Below are 23,697 nucleotides of genomic sequence, written 5' to 3'. Positions count from 1 at the left end.
GTGGAAAAGAAAAACTCAATTTACAATACAGTTCAGTTTCATATGAGTGCTTATACAATTTATATGTTTTAAGTTTTCTAAAAAAAGGGGTGTCTCGCCAATGCAAGGAGGGACTGCCTCTCTCAATTTCGGGACATCGGATATACCCACCTTCGGGATTGCTAGTGGAGAGCAGCAGCTGGGTGAGCAGTCGCAACTCATCCCTGTAACATTGCAGCACCCTAGCTTAGGGCGTTTACAAGTAGCCCTGGCAGCAGTCAACAACATGGAGAGCGACGGCACTTCCCAAGCCAGGGCTGCAACGCGAACACCGAAAACCCCGCTCTTCGACGAAAAGATCAGCGCTCTGCTGATGCCCGGCCGGCTAGACATGGCTGACCCGATATTCAAGGGCCTCGACCAGACTCCAAATCCGGGGATTAAGAGAGCGACGCTGCCTCCTACACCCCCCCCCCCGAAAGGAAGAAGACGGCAGGGTTAACTCCCATGATGTTTAAGCACGCGTCTTTGGGGAGGCCATGCGAGCTTGCACGACGAGGGTAATATCGGCTTTGGACAGGAACACGAGAGCTGTGAAGTCCATCGAAGCACTGAAGGGCGAGGTCTACCGAATCGAGAGAAGGGGGTCTTCGATGATCCTTGAGAAACCCGATTTCAAAGAGAACGCGACACAGAGTGTGCAGGTGACCAAGCCAAATAGGCATAAACGATATACGTATATAAGAAGTTATCGTATATACGTTTACAGTTCCTAAATATTAATGAAAGCTGAACGGGCAGCAGGAACTTGCCCTTTAAAAACAAGGGTAATGATGTGCCTATAATTAACTAAATTAAAACCCGTATACCTTTATAGGCACGAGTTTATACGAGTATTCGAGCACGGCGATGTTCATTCTCATGTAACAGAAAGGACTCTCCTTAAAACAAAACAAGAAGAAAACACTTCAAAACATATCAAAAATAATATGTTAGTTACAATAGTTTATTTGATCAAGAAACAAAACACAAACATTGAAGGAACTTTATGTTCATACAAGTGTTTGAGAGAGAGCTTTCATAACATTTACCTTAAAAATGATCAAGACATGCTCTTTCCCAGTACAACATTAGCTGTACTATCCCCGTGCTGTACTAAAATGACTTATTCCAGCACGGCGATGTTCATTCTCATGTAACAGAAAGGACTCTCTTTAAAACAAAACAGGAAGAAAACACCTTAAAACATAGCAATAATAATATGTTTAAGTTACCAATAGTTTATTTGAACAAGAAACAAATATTAAAGGAGCTTTATGTTCATACAAGTGTTTGAGAGAGAGAGCTTTCATAACATTTGCCTTAAAAATGATCAAGACATGCTCTTTCCCAGTACAACATTAGCTGTACTATCCCCGTGCTGTACTAAAATGACTTATTCCAGCACGGCGATGTTCATTCTCATGTAACATAAAGGACTCTCTTTAAAACAAAACAAGAAGAAAATACCTTAAAACATAGCATTAATAATATGTTTAAGTTACCAATAGTTTATTTGAACAAGAAACAAACATTAAATGAGCTTTATGTTCATACAAGTGTTTGAGAGAGAGGGCTTTCATAGCATTTGCCTTAGAAATGATCAAGACATGCTCTTTCCCAGTACAACATTAGCTGTACTATCCCCGTGCTGTACTAAAATGACTTATTCGAGCAAGGCGATGTTCATTCTCATGTAGCAGAAAGGACTCTCTTCAAAACAAAACAATAAGAAAACACTTCAAAACAATTAGCAAAAATAATAATATGTTTAAGTTACCAATAGTTTATTTGAACAAGAAAAACAACACAAACATTAAATGAGCTTTATGTTCATACAAGTGTTTGAGAGAGAGAGAGCTTTCATAACATTTGCCTTAAAAATGATCAAAACATGCTCTTTCCCAGTACAACATTAGCTGTACTATCCCCGTGCTGTACTAAAATGACTTATTCCAGCAAGGCGATGTTCATTCTCATGTAACATAAAGGACTCTCTTTAAAACAAACATATAGAACACACTTTAAAACATAGCAAAGAACTACATGAAAGTCAAAGTTCAAACAAATGATTGAAAGAGATTTAACACAACGATTGTCTTAAAGATGATAGGTTTGCTCAACCCTAGTACAGCATCTGCTGTTCTATCTCTGCGCTCTACTAAAATGACTTCTTCGAGCACGGCGAGGTCCATTCTTATGTAACAGAAAGGACCCCTAAATTTAAACATGTAGAACATGACCTTACATATAACAAAAATAAGATGTTAAGTGTACCGATTGTTTAATTTGAATAAAAAGTATTAATATATGGAAATATAACTTAGGGCAAGCTTTATATGAATACTAGTAAAATGTGGTGTTATATGTTTAAAGTATGTTTTGACCCTAAACAAATGTTGAACGTATATCGTTAGATCATGAATTTAAGTTTCAAATTGAGTGAATGTCACAAAATAAATAATTATTTGCCTAGAAAAAGCAAACAGACTAACAAATAAAGACATAACTTTTTAGCCGGATTTTTCAGCGAAAAATTACGGGTTATAGAATGGCGAAAACTGGGCGGGCGGGCGTTAACAATTCTGCGTTAAAATTTTTCATTTTATGTAATAAGTAATAAATGTGTTTTCATTCAATGGTTATCAAACTTGGTCAGACTATTTGTCGGCATGTTATCTTGAATTTATATGAATATGGGTCATCTCGGGTCAAAAACTAGGTCACTAGGTCAAATCTTTTGAAGAAATACTTCACGGTAATAAATTCAACAATCTTTATCTAATCTTGATGAAACATAGTCAGAATGCTTGCCTGCATAATATCTTGCATATTTTTAATATGGGTCAACCCAGGTCAAAATCTACATTGTAAGTCACTAGGTCAAATCTTAGGAAATATATTTCCACGTCATAAATTCAACATTTTTTTCATATCTTGATGAAACTTGGTCAGAATATTTGTCTGCATTATATTATTGCATTTATTAACATGGGTAAACCCGGGTCAAAATCTAGGTCACAAGGTCAAATCTTAGGAGAAATAATTCCATGGTCATAAAAATAAATTAATTTATGTCAAATCTTTATGAAACTTGGGTCAGAATATTTGGCTACATGTTGTCTTAAACATTTGTGAATATGGGTCACAGCAGATCAAAAACTAGGTCACTAGGTTAAATCTTAGGAAATATTTTCCCGATGTCATAAAAAAAATTCTATGCTTACCAAACGGTTTACCTTTCAATATCAGTCAACAAATAAATTCAATTACTTTTATATCGGTCATCCCAGGTCAACTCTAGGTCACTAGGTGAAATTTTAGGAAAATATTTTAACGTCATAAATTCAACAATTTTTGTCAAATCTTTATGAAACTTGGTCAGAATATTTGTCAGCATTATATCTTGAAAGTTTTTTAATATGGGTTAAACCCGGTCAAAATCTAGGTCACAAGGTCAAATCTTAGGAGAAAGAATTCCATGGTCATAAAAATTAATTGATTTTTGTCAAATCTTTATGAAACTTGGGTCAGAATATTTGTCTACATGTTGTCTTAACCATTTGTGAATATGGGTCACAGCAGATCAAAAACTAGGTCACTAGGTCAAATCTTAGGAAATATTTTCCCGATGTCATATTTTTTTTTATATTCTTACCAAACGGTAAACCTATCAATATCAGTCAACAAATAAATTCAATTACTTTTATATCGGTCATCCCAGGTCAACTCTAGGTCACTAGGTGAAATCTTAGGAAAATATTTTCACGTCATAAATTCAACAATTTTTGTCAAATCTTTATGAAACTTGGTCAGAATATTTGTCAGCATTATATCTTGAAAGTTTTTGAATATGGGTTATCCCCGGTCAAAATCTAGGTCACAAGGTCAAATCTTAGGAGAAATAATTCCATGGTCATAAAAATAAATTAATTTATGTCAAATCTTTATGAAACTTGGGTCAGAATATTTGGCTACATGTTGTCTTAAACATTTGTGAATATGGGTCACAGCAGATCAAAAACTAGGTCACTAGGTTAAATCTTAGGAAATATTTTCCCGATGTCATAAAAAAAATTCTATGCTTACCAAACGGTTTACCTTTCAATATCAGTCAACAACTAAATTCAATTGCTATTTTATAAACTCATATCCCAATTATTAATTTCATATCTACCCATATTTTTCAAAATTTAAATTTTACTTAAATTACAAAATATTTGTGGACATGAAATCTAAGATGATAAAGTGTGTCATCTAGGGTCAAAAACTAGGTCTCTGGGACAGATCTTATTGGAAAAGTTGATGTGTTTATAAAATGTTCAAATGGAATAGTTTCTGTTGATCAGGTTATTTGTATGAACGATATCTCCGATAAGTATAAATATTGGTCTTTTTGGTTAAAAATACTAGGTTCTACCTCAAATCCTAGGTTTGCAAAATTGCATCGTCAAAAAAAAATCTGGCTTTAATGCGGCGTTGCCGCATTGGCGTCTTGTTTTAATATATAGTGTACCTACTCAGAGACATCGATTTGAAAAAAAAATGATCATACAATTCACGCGTTGATGAGATAAATTATAGTGGAGTCAAACTTTACCCTGGTACATAAAATTATTCTGTATTGACACAAAACATAACAAGAGGGCCATGATGGCCCTGTATCGCTCACCTGTAGCTTTGCTAAATAAAGTGAACATTCTGACCTATTATCATAAAGATCCAATGAAAAGTATGGCCCCTAGAGGCCACTCTTTTATTTGTCCCACTGACCTAGTTTTTTACCCCACATGACCCTATCAGTAGGCAATGCTTCAAACCAAATATTTAAGACCTAGTCCTTGTGGCTTCAGACAAGAAAATTTTAAAGTTTTTTCCTATATAAGCCTATGTAAAACTTGTGACACCCAGGGTGAGGCCTCTTTTCACCACAGGTGCACAAATTGAACAATCTTGGTAGCGGGCCACTAGATTATGCCACATATAAAATGCCAATGTCTTGTTGGTTTAGACAAGAAGTTTTTTGTTCTATATAAGCCTATGCAAAACTTGTGAACTTGACCTATATTTTTCTAGAGATGATCATTCTGACCAAGTTGAATTGAGTTAAGCCTAAAATTGTAACCTCTATTGTGTTCACAAGGTTTTTCTACTAATTGACCTAGTGACCTAGTTTTTGACCTGGGTTGACCCAATATGGAACTTGACCTAGCTTATGTTAAGATGATCATTCTGACCAAGTTTCATTAAGATAAGTCTAAAATTGTGACCTCTATTTTGTTCACAAGGTTTTTCTAATAATTGACCTAGTGACCTAGTTATTGAATGCGTATGACCCAATATCGAACTTGACCCAGATTTTATAGAGATGATCATTCTGACCAAGCTGCATTAAGATTAGCCTAAAATTGTGACCTCTATTGTGTTCACAAGGTTTTTGTACTAATTGACCTAGTGACCTAGTTATTGACCGCAGATGACCCAATATCGAACTTGACCTAGATTTTATAGAGATGATCATTCTGACCAAGTTGCATTGAGATTAGGCTAAAATTGTGACCTCTATTGTGTTCACAAGGTTTTTGTACTAATTGACCTAGTGACCTAGTTATTGACCGTGAATGACCCAATACCAAACTTGACCTACACTTTATAGCGATGATCATTCTGACCAAGTTGCATTGAGATTAGGCTAAAATTGTGACCTCTATTGTGTTCACAAGGTTTTTCTACTAATTGACCTAGTGACCTAGTTTTTGACCTGGGTTGACCCAATATCGAACTTGACCTAGCTTATGTTAAGATGATCATTCTGACCAAGTTTCATTAAGATAAGGCTAAAATTGTGACCTCTATTTTGTTCACAAGGTTTTTCTAATAATTGACCTAGTGACCTAGTTATTGACTGCGTATGACCCAATATCGAACTTGACCCAGATTTTATAGAGATGATCATTCTGACCAAGTTGCATTAAGATTAGCCTAAAATTGTGACCTCTATTGTGTTCACAAGGTTTTTGTACTAATTGACCTAGTGACCTAGTTATTGACCGCGGATGACCCAATATCGAACTTGACCTAGATTTTATAGAGATGATCATTCTGACCAAGTTGCATTGAGATTAGGCTAAAATTGTGACCTCTATTGTGTTCACAAGGTTTTTGTACTAATTGACCTAGTGACCTAGTTATTGACCGTGAATAACCCAATATCAAACTTGACCTACATTTTACAGCGATGATCATTCTGACCAATTTGCATTGAGATTAGGCTAAAATTGTGACCTCTATTGTGTTCACAAGGTTTTTCTACTAGTTGACCTAGTGACCTAGTTATTGACCGTGAATAACCCAATATCAAACTTGACCTACATTTTACAGCGATGATCATTCTGACCAATTTGCATTGAGATTAGGCTAAAATTGTGACCTCTATTGTGTTCACAAGGTTTTTCTACTAATTGACTTAGTGACCTAGTTATTGACCTCGGATGACCCAATATCGAACTTGACCTAGATTTTATAGAGATGATCATTCTGACCAAGTTGCATTGAGATTAGGCTAAAATTGTGACCTCTAATGTGTTCACAAGGTATTTCTACTAATTGACCTACTGACCTAGTTTTTGACCCCAGATGACCCAATATCGAACTTGACCTAGATTTCATAGAGATGATCAGTCTGACCAAGTTTCATAAAGATTAGGTCAAAATTGTGACCTCTGTTGTGTTCACAAGGTTTTTCTAATAATTGACCTAGTGACCTAGTTATTGACTGCGGATGACCCAATATCGAACTTGACCTAGATTTTATAGAGATGATCATTCTGACCAACTTGCATTGAGATTAGGCTAAAATTGTGACCTCTATTGTGTTCACAAGGTTTTTGTACTAATTGACCTAGTGACCTAGTTGTTGACCGCGGATGACCCAATATCGAACTTGACCTACATTTTATAGAGATGATCATTCTGACCAAGTTGCATTGAGATTAGGCTAAAATTGTGACCTCTATTGTGTTCACAAGGTTTTTCTACTAATTGACCTAGTGACCTAATTATTGACCGCGGATGACCCAATATCGAACTTGACCTAGATTTTATAGAGATGACCATTCTGACCAAGTTGCATTGAGATTAGGCTAAAATTGTGACCTCTATTGTGTTCACAAGGTTTTTCTACTAATTGACCTAGTGACCTAGTTTTTGACCCCAGATGACCCAATATCGAACTTGACCTAGATTTTATAGAGATGATCAGTCTGACCAAGTTTCATAAAGATTAGGTCAAAATTGTGACCTCTATTGTGTTCACAAGCAATTGTGAACGGACGGACGGACGGACGGACGGACGGACGGACGGACGGACGGACGGACGACGGACGAAGAGTGATCACAAAAGCTCACCTTGTCACTACGTGACAGGTGAGAAATCGCAATCATTCGAAGTACGGAAATCCGGCATAACTTGCATTAAAGTATTACAGCTTTGTTAACCACGCGTTGCCAAGTTTGTTTATCTTGGGTAGCTCTTTCTACGGAGAAGAAGCTATTTAGCACAAATTGCATGTTGTATTTGGGCAACAGCTTACATATAGCTGGTATAAATCCTCGTTTGATTGAGTTGTTATCAAGGATGTAAGAAATATATTTTCTCACAAATATTTGTTTGCTAATACATTCGTTTGGAAGCATTATCAACTTGTGCAAGAACATCGGTTTTCTTTTTTCGATGTGGGTGTCTAGCTTAGTTAATCCTAGAATAGATTCAGACAAATCCGATCTGGTAGAGATAGGCAGTCCTTGTATCTTTTTGGCTACGAAGTGTTGGAGACGGTTGATGTCTAAGGTGTCAACGTTAGTCATTGTGTTCCAGTGTTCGGAGCCGTAGAGAGCAATGGGAATTACAATCTTTTTAAAAGACTTGTGGATAATTAGAGATTCACACCGAGAGGGTGGAGACCCTGGCCCGCCATTGAAAAAAAACTTTCTAGCTTACTGTAAGCGTTCTGAAATGCGTGTTCGTTTTTTAAGACTTATTTCTTTGGAAATGCCTAGGTGCGTTATTGATGTAACCTGTTTTATTTTTTGGTCCCCATAGATGATGCATATTTGTAGGACTCGGCTGGCTTGAGTAAATACGACAACGTTAGATTTATCGACATTGATATCAACGTGCCAAGTTTGCAGTAACTATACACAATATCCACCAAGCATTGCAGCTTATACGGAGATAACGAAATGAGAGATATGTCGTCGGCAAATGGTGGACTGCCGCAATTAAAAGACATAAGCCGAGAGCCATGCTTACTTATCTCTAAGTCTTTTAATAGGCAATCGAGATAAACGAGATAGTAAAAACTGGACAAGACTCTCCTTGACGCACGCCGCGAACTACGTCGAAGATATTTGACATTGGGTCTTGACAAACACGTACGGTGCATTTGAGATATTTTTAAGAGGACTTGATGACCTTTAGTAGTTTACCTTTAAGGCCAAGTCGACCTAATTTGAGAAGTAATGCAGAGTGCCTCACTGTGTCAAAGGCGGCTTTCTGATCAAGACATGCAACATATGCGTTGCTACCTTTGCCTATAGCATAGAAAATTGTTTCTTGGAGATTAAAGGATGTGGTCACACAACTTAAGCCCTTTTGGGATCCGTTTTGTTGTGGGCTTGGAAAGGTGTTACTTGCTGACGACACATGTGAGTTGATCCGTTCGTCCATTATTTTTTCGAAAATTTTGCAAAAACAAGGGAGTAATGATATAGGTCTGTAGCTTGAAGGGTCACGTTTGTCTTTGCCTTTACCTTTATATACAGGGATGATAACGCTGGTTTCCAATCTATTGGTATTTTCCTGTGCACCAGGACTAAAGTGAATAGTTGAGTAAGCGCTTTTATAACAGCAAGTCCGCCAAATATCACATTCATCATCATTATACCATCATGACCAGGGCTTTTTCTCTTCGCGAGGGATTTGATTATTTGTTCACTTCATCTAAGCTAATTAGGGTGACGGTGTTGTTAGTGTTTTACATGTAAGATAACACTGAAGTTCGGACAAATCATATTCTGATAGGATGTCATGCTCGTTTGGATGACTTAAAACTTTTGAATAGTGTTTTTAAAATCAGTATCAGTAACTCTGTCATCTTTATTACTTGTGTTGCCTATTTTCAACTCTGAGCAAGTCTCAAAGGGTCGTTTGCTCTTTCGTTTTAACAACTTCCTAAACATTCAGTAGTCTTCTTCTGCTGTTCGATTAAGTTCGTCGTATAATTGATTTTTATGGGATTTGCGACAATTCTGCTGTATTCTCCTGAAAGTGCGTTTGGCTTGTGTAACACAATGACCCCCGCCAATATTAATTCATCGCTGTTAAGGTCATCATTCCTTTCTTTAGCTTTTAAGTGGTCAAAATTTCATAGCGTTTATTTTCATTGGAGCTTCATTACCGTTACCGGCAGGTGTCAATAAGATATTCTGAGATTATATGGAACAGTTAATCGCTTTAGCGTTGCTAAAAATGGCCCTAAAACTTGAATAATAATTATCGAAGGATCTGCCTTTTGCTAAACTCATACGTTACTTGGTACCTTCGAAGATCAATCGGCTACGGCTAAGGTCAACCGCTAATAGCTATTTTAAGTACAGTCCAGAAATAAGTTTAATTACCTTGTTTACTAAAATCCTATTAAAGGGGTTTGGTCTAGTTGAGTTTGACGTCACGAAACTATTGATTGACAAGCTCCTTTTTGTGGCGATAGCCAGTGAAATATTTTGGTTATTGTCACGTCAGATTAAATGTATCACATGATATCGTTAAACTATTAAGGGGAATTAAGAAACACTCTTGAATGGTCATCTACAATTGGGGGCAATTAGGGAGTATAAAACCTTATTTTGAGAGTTCGAGAAGTAGTCTGCTTCTGGTTAGGATTCTGATAGTATACCTGGTTAAGATCTGAGAGTCAGCTTTGCTCTCGTTTAATAGAACAAAATAATTAACAATTAAGATATAAATAATTGCTTACAATAAAACTTGTATCATCGGACGTGGTTGTTTTGACTTTATTAGTTTACGATTGAACGGCTTAGTGTATAGGACGCGGAATTGGAGTAAGGGTGTTACACTTGTTTATAGTTTGTGAATGAGTCTGTCATTGTACTGCGGGGTCTGCCTTGAGCTAACCATATATGCCGAACGTGTCGGGCCTGCGCATACGCCGCTTTGACCTCTTCTGTCCGATACGGTTTGGCTTTTCGCTTAAACTTACATACAGGGAGATGTGAGGCGGCCTGTTATAACGAATTGCAAAGCAATGAGTTAATAAAATCAGGGAAGCATCCATCGGTATTTTCGTTCGTAATGCTATTTAATTCGCTTCTTAGTTGGCTTTGGTAGTTCGATATGTGCCCCTGTGAACATTAATTCCATGCTTTACATGTTCTATGCACTGTGGGTTGTGAGTTTCTTACTAGGTCGAGGTTTATAGAAAATAATATTGGCGCATGATCTGAGGAGTTTAACCGAGAATGAGTAAACCATATCTAATGATGAATTATGGACTAAGACATGATCAATTGTCGACTCCGTCGGGTGGTAAGTATATTCGTTGGTATTTCTTAAGTGCTCTTTCAGCGACGTAAGTTGGTTTTTAGCTATAAACTCTGAAACAACACGGGATTTTGGGGTCGATGACTTTGGGCTTAACTGAGAGTTTATTTGCGCATTGAAATCTCCGGCCAATATTACATTTCGATCCGGGAGTAGAAGTTAAAGATAGCACAAACGTCTTTAAGGGTTTCCTTAAATAGTTCAATGTCGCTTACAAGACGGCATGTATATGCAGAAAAGATACGTCGGAACCTTTTTGTGAGAAATAATCTCGACCGCCGATATTCTATCATTATCTATGGTTGTGATTTTACTTATTTTACAACCAATATTGTTCCTAATCATAATTGCTGTACCTCCCTTACCGCATTTTAAGACATTAAAGTGGCTCAGCGATTCACCAATGGTGTAATATGAGGTATAATTCGGATGAACGCTATCTAGAAAATTGGCTGAGTGAGGTAACAACTTATGCTCAATAAGAAGGGCGATATCAATCGTATCGTTATCAAGTAATTTCGAGAGAGAGTATGCTGATGGCATATACCTCTAACATTCCATACTAAAATATTAAGCGACATAAATATGATGAATACAAGAACAAAATGAGTCCTAGAAAAGCAAGGCATTGTCAAATGTTGCTTGTAAGACTGGATCTTGTCAGTACTTTGTCACTAAATATAATTGTTAGTCCCTCGGATGGTCCCACTCATCAGTATCGTGGTAGTCGTCTCTATCAGAGTAAATTCGCACGGGAGATGGAGAACTAACGACCCCGCTGTACATCATTGGCGTATAGTCCTTTTTCGGTATGTTGACGTTTGTATGCGGTGCCTTGATTTGTGACTCTACGAATCGCTTGTTAATAGTTGTGACTGCTGACACAAGTTTATCCATGTCACTATGGAGTTTAGTTACAATTGTACTTCCGGACGAAGGCAGAGAGGCAAGAATACTATTTAAAGTTATATATTGCAGACGTCTGTGTGCGTCTGCTGAATTATGACGGAATCTTCAGTTTGTTTCGCATTATGTCTTCAACACTCGACTGGATATTGAACAAAACTGCATAAATATTTGGTTTAATAAAGTCATTTTCAGTGTCACATTTGATTACTTCGGCCTCCTGAGTCACTGTCGATGGACATGTAAAAACGTCATTTATTTCTCGCGAACGTTCGCCGTCAATGACATATTGAATAACGTAACAATCGTTAGCACATGTTTGTTCTTTGCTTGCAGCGGACGAATATCCTGTTAACAAGTATTGTTTCGGGACACCCTAGAGTTCCACGGGCCCTCTCAGCGAATCCCTCGCGATCGGCATTTATTTTGGCGTAGTTTTGTTTGCAAATCCTCATTAATTCATCTAAATAAGATTCTTTTGGTAGATAGACAAGTCATTATCTTGTTCCTGGTAGAAACGTTGTGACAATGGAGGGCTGTGATAATTCGACTTCGTTGTTGCTTACTTCATCGTAGTCTTAGTCGTCGTCGTCGAGGCTCGAGTTAATTTTACTTTCATTTATTTCTTTTTTGACAAGGAGTATGCTTGCATTTATTAAGCGCTTCGGGTCAGGATCGCTAGCCGACTCCATAATTGTTAACGGTTCTTTAATGCGTTATCCCTTTAGGAAACGTTCGTTTTTGTATATATATAGATTGAGAGATCAAGCGAGTGGTCAGTTAATTGGGCATTGCCATTAACGGTTAATCAAACCAGTCATGCGTGACGATCCGATCTTCAGGGGTTTGTGAGCGTCGCTCACTATCTGCGTGACAACTTTGACCTCTAAAACAAAGCTTCTTTTTTATTTAGACAAAGCGTATATAGTTTGATGACAAGAAATCAATTTAGCCTTCAAAACTTTTCACGAAACTTGAAATATATGTTTGTCTACTCACAATAGTCCTAATATCCTTTAACTCAACTTATAAACATTTAACACTATTAAATTCCAAAAATTGATCACAGTGATTTAAAGTGTGACTTTATTCAATCGAGAGCGGAAGTACTAATAATATTATGGCATAATGCGTTACTGTTTTTTCGTGTTCCATTGCTAGTTTTTATCAAATTGTCCATATGTAAGGGTGTATTTTCCTGACATCATGTTCAGTCACATACAAGAATATCGGTTAAAACATCTTTGTTCGTATATTTGTACACGTATTAGATGTGTTGGAGACGAGAAGTTTGCACTTGCCAGGTCACGTCCCCCCAAAACAGTGAACACAACCTACCAGCCAGCCCCATACCACCAGCTTATAGCATATGCATTACTCGCTTTCATCGCTGCTTTGCATATGAAATACTGCATTTTTGTTTAGAATAATGTTTCATGTATTGACAATTGATTAATTACACGTTATAAGTCGGACAGAAAATTTCCTTCTAGCCGACCATTTAAGGTGAACTTTGCTGAATTGAATTACTTTTATTTAAAAATAGCTTGTAAACGGGTTGGAATAAAGCTATTTTTTGGTCATTTAAATAAAATGTTATGCCTGGTTCACGCCTATAAAAAAACAAAAGACGTTGCCCAATCTCTTTGAATGCCCTTTTTATAACGTGAACAATGTTACATACAGTGTTTCTGAATCGCTGTTGTTGTTTTTTCATCATATATTAAGTGAATGTATCTCCATGCAGTTAAATATCATTGAAATTAATTAAGTTATCGTAAAGGGGTGCAATACAGGTTGATGCACAAAGTACTTTTTAACTTTAATGCCTCATTATGTTTAACTCATTTGACTAATGACCATAACAAAAGAAAATTGTTACTGGGGAAATTGTGACCAAATTGCTATTATTTCAAGAAAACCGATTTATATTTTGCACCTTTAAAACGTCTTATTAGAGCAAAGGGGAAGTCTTTGTCGACGTTACAGCTTTAAAGGACTGTTGAAACACAACCACGCACTTTTATTTTAAATTATTATTCAACCAATAAAAACCAAATCACCTGATGAAAGAAATCAAATAGTATCAACATAACACGTTCTTTAACCATTAAATATTCGAATTATACATGATTCATACATCACAAAATTAAGCATCAGGATTTATTGTATATAATTTATATCTTTATAAAGTTTAAATAATTGAGGGTGCGAAAGACAAACAATTCTGATTAAGGGTCGGCCACATTGCAAACATCGTTTAAAGGACCAAAATTTTAAGTGTTTAAAACATATGGGTTTTTTTACTTTTGAGGTTTAATATTTAGCAAGCGTAATTCATATATCCGTTGCAACATTCAAAGCTGTAATAAGGAGTTGAGCAATTTTTACCAAAGAAGAATTTTATCAGATTTCAAATCAAAAAGCATTTACGTTTTCCTATAAATGTGTTAGCACAAAATGAATATATGTATGAAACTAATTTATCGGAATTACCCAATCAACAATGTTTTGAGGCTTTGTTGTGATTGCAGCTATTTGCATTTTTGAAGTCAGGAAATGAATTTCTTCCAATGTTTTCCGTATTTTTTAATAACTTTCTTATTTGGAAGGATATGACTTTTCCGAAAGAATGTAAATGCTTTTTGATCCAAAATCTGATAAAATCTTCTTTTGTAAAATTTGTTAAACTCCTTACTTCCAAACACATGTCACCAAGAATTAATGTTTTACTCCTAAAAAAAGATCGTTCCTCAAAGCTAAATAAAACATGAACTTTTGAAACGTTTTAATTTTTGACCTTCCCCATCCACTTTTGCAATGTGGCCGGCCCTTAACATTGAATGTAGAAGCAGATACAGTCAAATCCCGTTGGCATCAACTCGCTTGGTTCATATTCCTCGTTGGTTCGAACTAGATGTAAAGTACCGATTTCTTTATACTGAAGATAAACATTCCTTCTTGGCTCGAATTTCCCTATGTTCGAGGTATTTTCGCCGGTCCCTGGGAGTTCGAGCCAACGAGGTTCGACTGTATTAATGTTTCGCTTTCATACCAGGAATAATCATGCATCAATCAAAACAAAAGTTCAATCTTATAACTACTTTGTAAGAATTATAAATGCACATTCTTTCATATCGTTATAAATAAAACAGCAACAATTACAACAACAACAACAACAAATACAACAACGACGAATTCCTCACAATTTCATTATGTCTTTACTTACAATGTGACCATGAGTTATACGCAATACTGTGCCATAGAAAACTCGTTTAAGCGGTTATACTCCTTATCAAGGGTACTGTGGAACAAGTATTGAGATGAACAGTTCAAAATAGACCTAACAGGACACCAATCTGCAGAATGCCTCTTTAAACAATACATGCTCAACAAGTAATAAATACAATTCGTAATATATACACATGTGTAATGGAATTTGTAAAATATAAAGATCACTTACAATGGATCTACTAGCAATAATAACACAAAATTATAAGAGCAATAACATAAAGAAAATGTATTTACAAAAGCAATATTACATATGATAACCTTATTCGATTGATTTGTGTGGTTATATCATTTCGAGTGGAAGTAACGTGCTTATTGTAACATCGTCATTTATCTGAATAAAGTCACTTGTTACTTTTCTATATGTGCATTCAATTTCATTTAATAAATGAAAATACAAAATATTTTAACTCACATTGTTATTTAATTTTAACTATGTTCTTTTGTTCGGACAGATCAATCACGTCACAATACATGGTTTAAACCTAAGTTTAACTTAAATATATGTTACGTAAGTTTAACTAATGAATAAGCTTACGACAGTCACGTTGTAGATACTTTTGTTTGGATGAAAATAAAAGCTTGAAAGGACATCCGTTTTTTAAAAAGCGTAGTGGAAAAACTCTCGTAGGAAATCCAAACAAATGTTTCGTAATAAATTTATAAATATTTAAAAAGTTGTCTGTGAAAGTAAACGATGGACAATATACATACGCATTAAATAATATGTATTACGTCATATTAAACATATACTGTATATATATGTATCTGTCAACATACAGGACATTAAGTTGATACAAATTTTGATATGAATTGGTATGTTTGGCTACTGAGCTTGTTTCTGTAGTTTTTCATATAAATATTAGTACCAAAAATGTTCGTTAATTAAAATGAAATATACTTCAATATTTCAAACAAAAGAAATATTAAAGCGAACTAAAGTTCGTCGGAATACACATAATTAGTACCAAAAATACATATTGAAAATGTTTCACTTTACCTACACATACATTTTGTATAATTTTATCAAAATCAATATCATACAATACACGTACGTTTCAAAGATAACATTTTACTTTTCAAATTACAACTTATTGTGACAAATCGCTTTGACTATTTGGTTTATGGTTGTTTCTCGACATTATATTGGTACCAAACGTTTTATATAAAACAAAATCATTCTAAAAATCAAGCTCATATCAAAGCCTACAACAACAACACCCTAAACTGGTTAACAGGATTAACAAAAAAAACAAAACTCATCATTATGTTCATCAATTTAGTTCTTTGGGCAACCGGGAAGCGCATTAGCTAAAAAATGCTTTAAAGTTTCAGTACTTGAATCACAATTTCCAGTGAATGAGTTAATACTGGTGACATTCCAGGATTTCAAGTGAGACAGATCACATGTACATTCGATATGATTGTTCCGGAGGTACAACGTACTGAGTGAGTGCAATGTGGTGATTGAACTAGAAATCGTATGGAGAAGGTTATCATCAAGATCCAAATAGTTCAATTTGGGATTGTTTCTGAAGGCATGTGAGGAAATACTTTGTAGACCATTGTTAAATAATACGAGACGTGTTAACGCCGTAAGGTTTTGTAAATCTGTATCATAAATGGCACCGATGTGGTTATATTGCATTTCAAGACGCGTTAACGAATGTAACTTGTTGACAACATCAGGTATTCTACTGAAATTATTGAAAGACAAATAAAGACTCTGCAGCCGATTGTTTGCTGGTATGAGGTCACCATCGATATATCCTAATTTATTTTCTTGCAGATTCAAGATTGTGATTTCGGGAAATATGTGAAAAATATCTGGAAGTTCCTTAGTTCATTTCCAGATATATCAAGAGTTGTTATATAGTTAAAACGTTTGTTGCACGGATCGAATACTGTTGTATTTAGATTTAGATAATGATTAGATGTAAAGGTCAAACTTCGTAAGTTCTGTATATGACAAATAGCAATAGGCATCCTCTCCAAGCGAGAATCAGCTATTGTTAATGTACGCAAGGTTGACTCCATTCCATGGAACGCGTCTGTGCTCAGTTTAGGAAATCGTATATGAGATATGGACAGGGTATTCAGTGTTCTGAGCAAACGAAACTCATGAGGCCAGGTGGTGAAATAAGATAAATCGACATGTAGTGTTTTTAGAGTCCTCCCAATTACACTCATGACTGCAGAATCTAAACTTGTCAAAGGGTTAGTATCAATATCTAGTTCAGCCAAGTTAACAAGACTCTTTAGCGCTTGGGGTAAAACTGAAAAGTTATTCACATCCATATTAAGACGAAAAATGTTTGCGCCAATACAATTAAAAGCACTGCTGGACATGCTATTCATGTGGTTTAAATACAATTGCATGTATACCGTTGTTAATGTTGATAATATTAGGTTACAGAATGCATTTGGTCCTATCGTGGTGATGTAGTTTCCTTGTAAATCTATATTATCAACGAATTCGAACTGATGTTAATGTGCTTGAATTGCGGTACAGTCTGTAGGTTTTTAGAAGAGCACTGAATGTTACTCCCAGAACAAGTACATGGAGCCGGAGCTACACACTCGCTGTCCAGAACAAACGAACTGGCGAGATTTGGAAGTATAAGCACCAACATCTGAAAAAAATGAGAACCTTTTTTAATTCACACTTTTAAATTTTTATCGCAATATCATATGCTTACCCAATATCACACATAATTTGTTAATACAACACTATTAGTTTAACTGTATGAACTTAAAGTACACGCACAACATTCTTTACGTTTACAGGTAGTCGTATATCAATAATACAATGGACAATATTAAAGGGACTGTGTCACAGATTTCTGTAACAAATCTCAGGACAATTATCTAATAGAACGTGTTACGCTTTGATATCATAATTGTAAAAAAAAGTACCAAGATGAAAGAATAAATTATGTCGGAGACCGGGTTCGAACCCGCGTCGCCAAAATTGAAGTCCAGCGTCTTACTCACTGAGCTACAAAGGCTTATACTAATCGGGTGACATAATAAAGCTATACACCTACCTCGGTAATATCACGTGATAACACCGACCGGCCAATCACGCATAAGGAATGAATTCTACCTCGTAGACATACCCAGTAATTTTTTAATGGAAAAAATATGAAATAACTGCTCAACTTAAATAAATTGTAAATTATGTGGTACTTCAGTTAGTAAGTTTCAATGCATTGTAAACATCGATGCCAAGTTTATGTCAGTTCTCGACAATTTTTTTCGCTATTTTATCATACGTGAGACAGCCCCTTTAAGTAATAGCTCAATTCTGATAATAACTTCTTCCAATTTGCTTAATAAATAAACAGCTTGTATTTGATATTTGATATATTTAATTTTCCAAATTGTATTGGATTTTGTTTACACTGACGCAAATGTTAAGAAAGATATATTTTATCTCGACTTGTCACACATTGTCTTCATAGTGCGCTGTCAACATCTTGCTTAGTATCGTTATCGTAGTAGGAATATAAATAATTCTCAGATGTACGAAAAACGATTTATAATTATAAATAATTATATGGATCATTTCTGGTATAGATCAAATGGCCCAAATATCATGGATTGAACACATCACTACTTCCTGCAAATCTATACAATCTATTGCACGCACAACCATAAAAATAATACACTTCTGCAATTAATTTTCAATAGTAACGAAGAGTTTACATCAATTCATTTGCCGATATTAGCTGCTGTAGTGTTACCTGAGTAGTAGCTATCTTTATTAGATTTTATAGCACTAAATTTAATATTTAGCTTAATATCACGTGTATAATCAGATAATAAGATACAGTGTACTATGTCAAACACAGAAAAGTGTTGTGACATTTTGATGATACACTATTTACCCAGGCTCCATGGAACTTCTTTTGACTGATTGTCTTTATACTAGCTAGTTTATGTTCGATTATAGGTCGGGTCCGACCGGAAAGTAGATAATAAGGTGACATTTTCAACGATAAGTGTTAATCGCAATGTGACACTTTCTTCACAATGTCAATCAACGAAACATGAAGTCGGTTCCACGAACATATCTTAGTTTAATTCTTAGTTTTTTTACTTTAGGTAGCACATCCTTATTGAAAACCTCCACTTGAAACTCTTCAATTTTTATAAATTAATGTTTTAGCTTATGTTGTTCAGCACAGGATTACAAATATTTTGAGGATTGCATTGATATCGTTCGAATACATCTAGAAGCGCATTTTTTATTTTATTAGCGAACAATTTTTAAAAGAAGTTTATTCAGTATTTTCATTAAAAAGTAATTTATTTAATTTCAACACATTTATATTAGTTTCTTTAAAGATTTACGTACTTGCAGTCACGGCTGAAATAGGTGGTTAGGAATTTCAAGCCCTTATTTTTTAACGAGACGGTAAAACATTCTGGGTTTTTTTGGCATAATGGTCCAAAAAGGTTAAATTAAGTATTTATAAGGACCAGGTCATGGGTATTTCTAGAACTTATTCATTTTGCTTTTAAACGTCAAGCTTCCATTTTCATGCGTCAAAACAGTGTGTTAAACTCGAAAAACCATATGGCTATTTCAGTACAGTTTTATTATATTTGTTTGATGATGTGATCAATAATGTTTCTAAAAGAAAAGATATTTTCATTACTCTGATACCAAATTATTACTAATTTGTTGAAAAAAAAAATGAAGTAACGATTTTTTTTCTTGTCAATGGTGATGTAATGGTTTTTGTAAAAATTCTGAAATGGGGGTATGGTTATTCAAATTTTAATAAAATTGTTGTTTGACGGTAAATTCCCTTTAAATTTTGTTTTTAAAACCAGATATTGTTACACATTAAGAAATTATCAAGCTGACCATAGTTTGAAGTGATGCCCATTAGGAGTGTGCTACCTTAAGTTAATTATTGAGAATGGCTTTAGTTGTTGTTTCATCTATTCCACAAATGCAACAAAGCCATTATGATTAACGGAAAACAACGATGATTGTACGAGTATTTTAATCAGTTTACCTGGCCAATTGCGTAATTTCTTACCATTATATTTAAACATACCTAAAAGGAATAAAAGCAGTATCTTAAATCTGCATAGTTACTTTTAAATTTGAATATATGTTTTATATCAACGTATTACTTTACTAATCGCTCAGAGAAGATTATGGCGCAATAGGTTTCGTTCAAGTGTTCATGTCCTAGTTCCATCGTTCAATATAAATATGACCAAATACAACAACAAGTCCATAAGTCGACAGCTTAAACATAAGACCTCGTTTATATCACAGGGTCCAAATAAGAAACACAAAACAAAAACACAAACGTCCACAAACAACACACAACATAATATAATGTAAAAAACTAGCGGTATTTATCAAGGATTGTTCTGTACAGCCTTGGAAAGGTCAGCAAAATGTTATTTAACTTGGGGTTTAAACTATTTTTTTGTGCAAAACCTCGCAGTTTTCCCAACAATAGAAACGTACATGGTCAATATTATCAAAGTATCCATTCACTTTATGAAGCTTAAGAATGAAACAAATCATGATCAAAATAATAGGAAACCCACAAGTACTTCTATGAATAAGGGATACCAACTCTTTCTGCAGACGAAGGAATACAATTATTCATAGAACCTAATGCATGTTGTTGTCCTTTTAATTATGATGCATTTACTATTTGAAACATTAAAACACCTACACGGGCTGCTGCTAAGTTAACCAAGATTTTGATTAAAAAAATGTATGATCAAACCACTAGCGGATTAAGAGGAGAACAAAATGATGAAACAGGGCTTAAATTCACCTATTCGAAATAGAAAATGTTAAAAATATCTTGGCGGCGTACTCCAACAATCCTCTGCCAACGTTTTAAACCAAATAAATTTAGGTTCTGAGGGACGGGCGCAAGTCATCAAGTTACGCCCCTAAGTTACGCCTCTCTAGCATCAAATCTGGAGCCGCCCCTTTCATCCTTTGAGTAGTATATTGATATAAGTTCCCTATACATGTCATTGTTTTCTATTAAATTCGCTTGATTCATCTCTTTCTTCGCTCAATAATTGCAACATTTCATGATGATGATGATGATGATGATGATGATGATGATGATGATGATGATGATATAGTATCGAACTCGATCGATGTTTATTTGGCCAAATATGATGCATTTAGAAAATAATCAAATATAATAGTTTGTGCTCTTTTACTTACACACGATCGTTTTTGTTTAGACCAGTGGGTCAGAATTATTGCATCTAGTATGTAATTTTCGCACACGATAGACAGACGTCCGACTGATAAAAAAGCTCCTATTAGCACACAAGAGGCTATAATGACCTTAAACTGGGAAAATATTTAGGCGAAATAAATGCCATGATATTGTAGGAAGCCAATCTATTAACATGTCGGTTAAGTCTCAACCGTTTTCTGAGTTTAACGTAATGAAACAAAATCTGCGGTATTTGGTTATTTAAAAAAAATAAAAAAATATATATACTAGAAGGTCACTTACCAAACGCGAAAAGTCTTGGAGTGGCCTCATTTTTGGAAGAGTCTAAAAGTAAGTTAAAAGAAAAAGGCTACAAATCAAACATGGAAAATATGGGCAATATAATATGTCATGGGGTAAGCAGGTGACCAAATATGGAATAAATATGGCAACGGAATCCATATCGGATGAGAGCGAAGCTCGACTTTGACATTGATTGTTGCGCCCCGTATGTTCCACATCGGGTAACGTACTAACCCTGCAACGTTAATTTATTACCAACAGCCCCTTAAAGTTTAACACATTAAATCCGATATTTCGTTAACAGGACAAAGGAACCATATCAGGTGAGAGCGTTTATATCACATCGAAATCCTCGATATTGTTTTTGCGCCCCGTTTATTCCACATCGGGTCACGTACTAAACCTACAACGTTTATATATCACCAACAATCTGGTAAGGCTCAAAACACTACACCAATATGGGGTAAAAAAGGCATTAGGAAACAATATCGAGTAAAATCGTGTTATCACACCGCAAGCTCGTATAGGTTAAACATTATCCATTACAAATTCGAACCCCGTCATGTTTATATCACGCTAACAACCTCGTTTAGATGAAAACAAATACAATACAAACTTACTTAGTTCCCTAGCCCCATACGATAAACTACGGGGCAATCATGTGACACCCATCCATATATAAAATAATTGAAACTTTTTAAGGGGAGATACTATAAGTTAGGTGACCCGATATAGAATTTTACCCTGCTTTCTCCCTTCCGATTACCGGATAAAGGTTTACTGGATGCACTTGTTGATTTCTCCGGCAGTAGCACACGTGTGGCGAATTATTAAATATGATAATGCGCTTCGTCTGTTATAAAACATATTTCTTATTAAGCGGTTTCCTATTTAAATAGGATGAGTTCCAACATTATTTTATGCTTTCTATTCCAGCCCGTATGCAATGTATTCATCTAAAAGACTACATAATTATTTATCATAGCTAAGAACGAAACTTCGTTACGAAAGAAAACGAGTTTCACCGGCAATGACATTTATGCAAATCTGGAAAATATTGTATCGATTTTCTAATATCTCATTGGCAAATAATTTAAGAATTCATCAATTTCTCAATGGAATTACAAAAATCAAACTGTCACCTGGTTGAAAATGATGCATGGTAGAGACTTATAACTCGTTTAAAGTTTTAAATGTCTTGGAGTGGTTGAGGTGCTTTTTGGAAGACTTTATAAATCCGGGGTATGTTAAAATATTTTAGATCTCTTATTTAGGTATGATCTTTGCAAATTAGGTTACATTGATGTTTCAGGTAGTTAAAAGGTAGTTAGACTGACGTCTCACGATGATTTTTTCTTAACATGTTATAATTTTATAAGCGAATGGAAAATAATAATAAACTTTCAATAAGTAGGATAAATTTCGCCAAGAATAGTTTTCTCGCTCGCCGAAAACCATACCCACTCGGTATTCTCTATTATTTGTTCGGGATTAGGATTTATCGTGTTTATGACAGCAATTCGACACAGAAAAGATGAAACATCATCTTGGCTTTATGCGTTTGTTATGCCTTTATATATTTTTTTGAAATGTGAAGAAAAGAAACAGCTTTTATATAATTACCATCAGATGTATGCCAGCTCACTGGGATAACTTTATCTGCAGCAATGACGTACAACCTGCAAACAAAATTCATATGTTAAGATTTAAATAAAACCTGATTAATTTGGACGAAAGAAAACTCAGCAAACAATCTGGGTCATCTTATCAATGAGTATTCGACAAACTATTGTAAAATCAAACTTTTAGTAAGGTATTAAATGAGTGTCTTTAATTATATTGTAATTGTGTATTGCAAAATAAAAAAAAACTGCGTTAACTTACTCATAAATGTATTATTTTCGATAAAAATACGAACACTTTCTTAATAACTTATAAAGTTTTTGACGTCATCTTATAATATGTCGTGAGAATCTAAGTTAAGGTATTCCTGTAAAGGAACTGCATAAAAAAACGAAATACACACACATTGACCTTTTGCTGTTTGATGAGTGTTTATCAACAAAATGCTACCACGGAGCACACGGCATAAAATGGGGTTGTATGTTAATATTTTTTATACCCATACCATATAGATGTGTATAATGCTTCAAAACTTTGTCTGAATTCACAAATATATTGTGAAATGTTAACATATCAATCAAATAAAAAACATATGTTACTGATGTGAGTGATAAAAATAGATGACGGTGAAATATGTACAAAACAGTATGTTGTGTTTTTTGTTTGTTTTTCATAAACATGTAATCTCTTTTTCACCCAAAAGTTGTGTTAAAT

At 34.9% G+C, this 23,697-nt stretch overlaps 1 long non-coding RNA gene across 1 annotated transcript; it reads right to left on the bottom strand.

The window, feature by feature from the left end:
- Positions 1 to 17,336: 17,336 nt before the first annotated feature.
- On the bottom strand, positions 17,337 to 23,039 carry LOC128238225 (uncharacterized). Its single transcript, XR_008261652.1, has 3 exons — positions 22,984 to 23,039; positions 21,361 to 21,402; positions 17,337 to 17,469 (listed from the first exon to the last, which is right to left on the bottom strand). It is a non-coding gene; the product is annotated as an uncharacterized LOC128238225 (long non-coding RNA).
- Positions 23,040 to 23,697: the final 658 nt, after the last annotated feature.

Source organism: Mya arenaria, chromosome 6, assembly GCF_026914265.1.
Source record: "Mya arenaria isolate MELC-2E11 chromosome 6, ASM2691426v1".
Taxonomy (NCBI): Eukaryota; Metazoa; Mollusca; class Bivalvia; order Myida; family Myidae; genus Mya; species Mya arenaria.
This window is presented reverse-complemented; position numbering and strand designations above follow the sequence as displayed.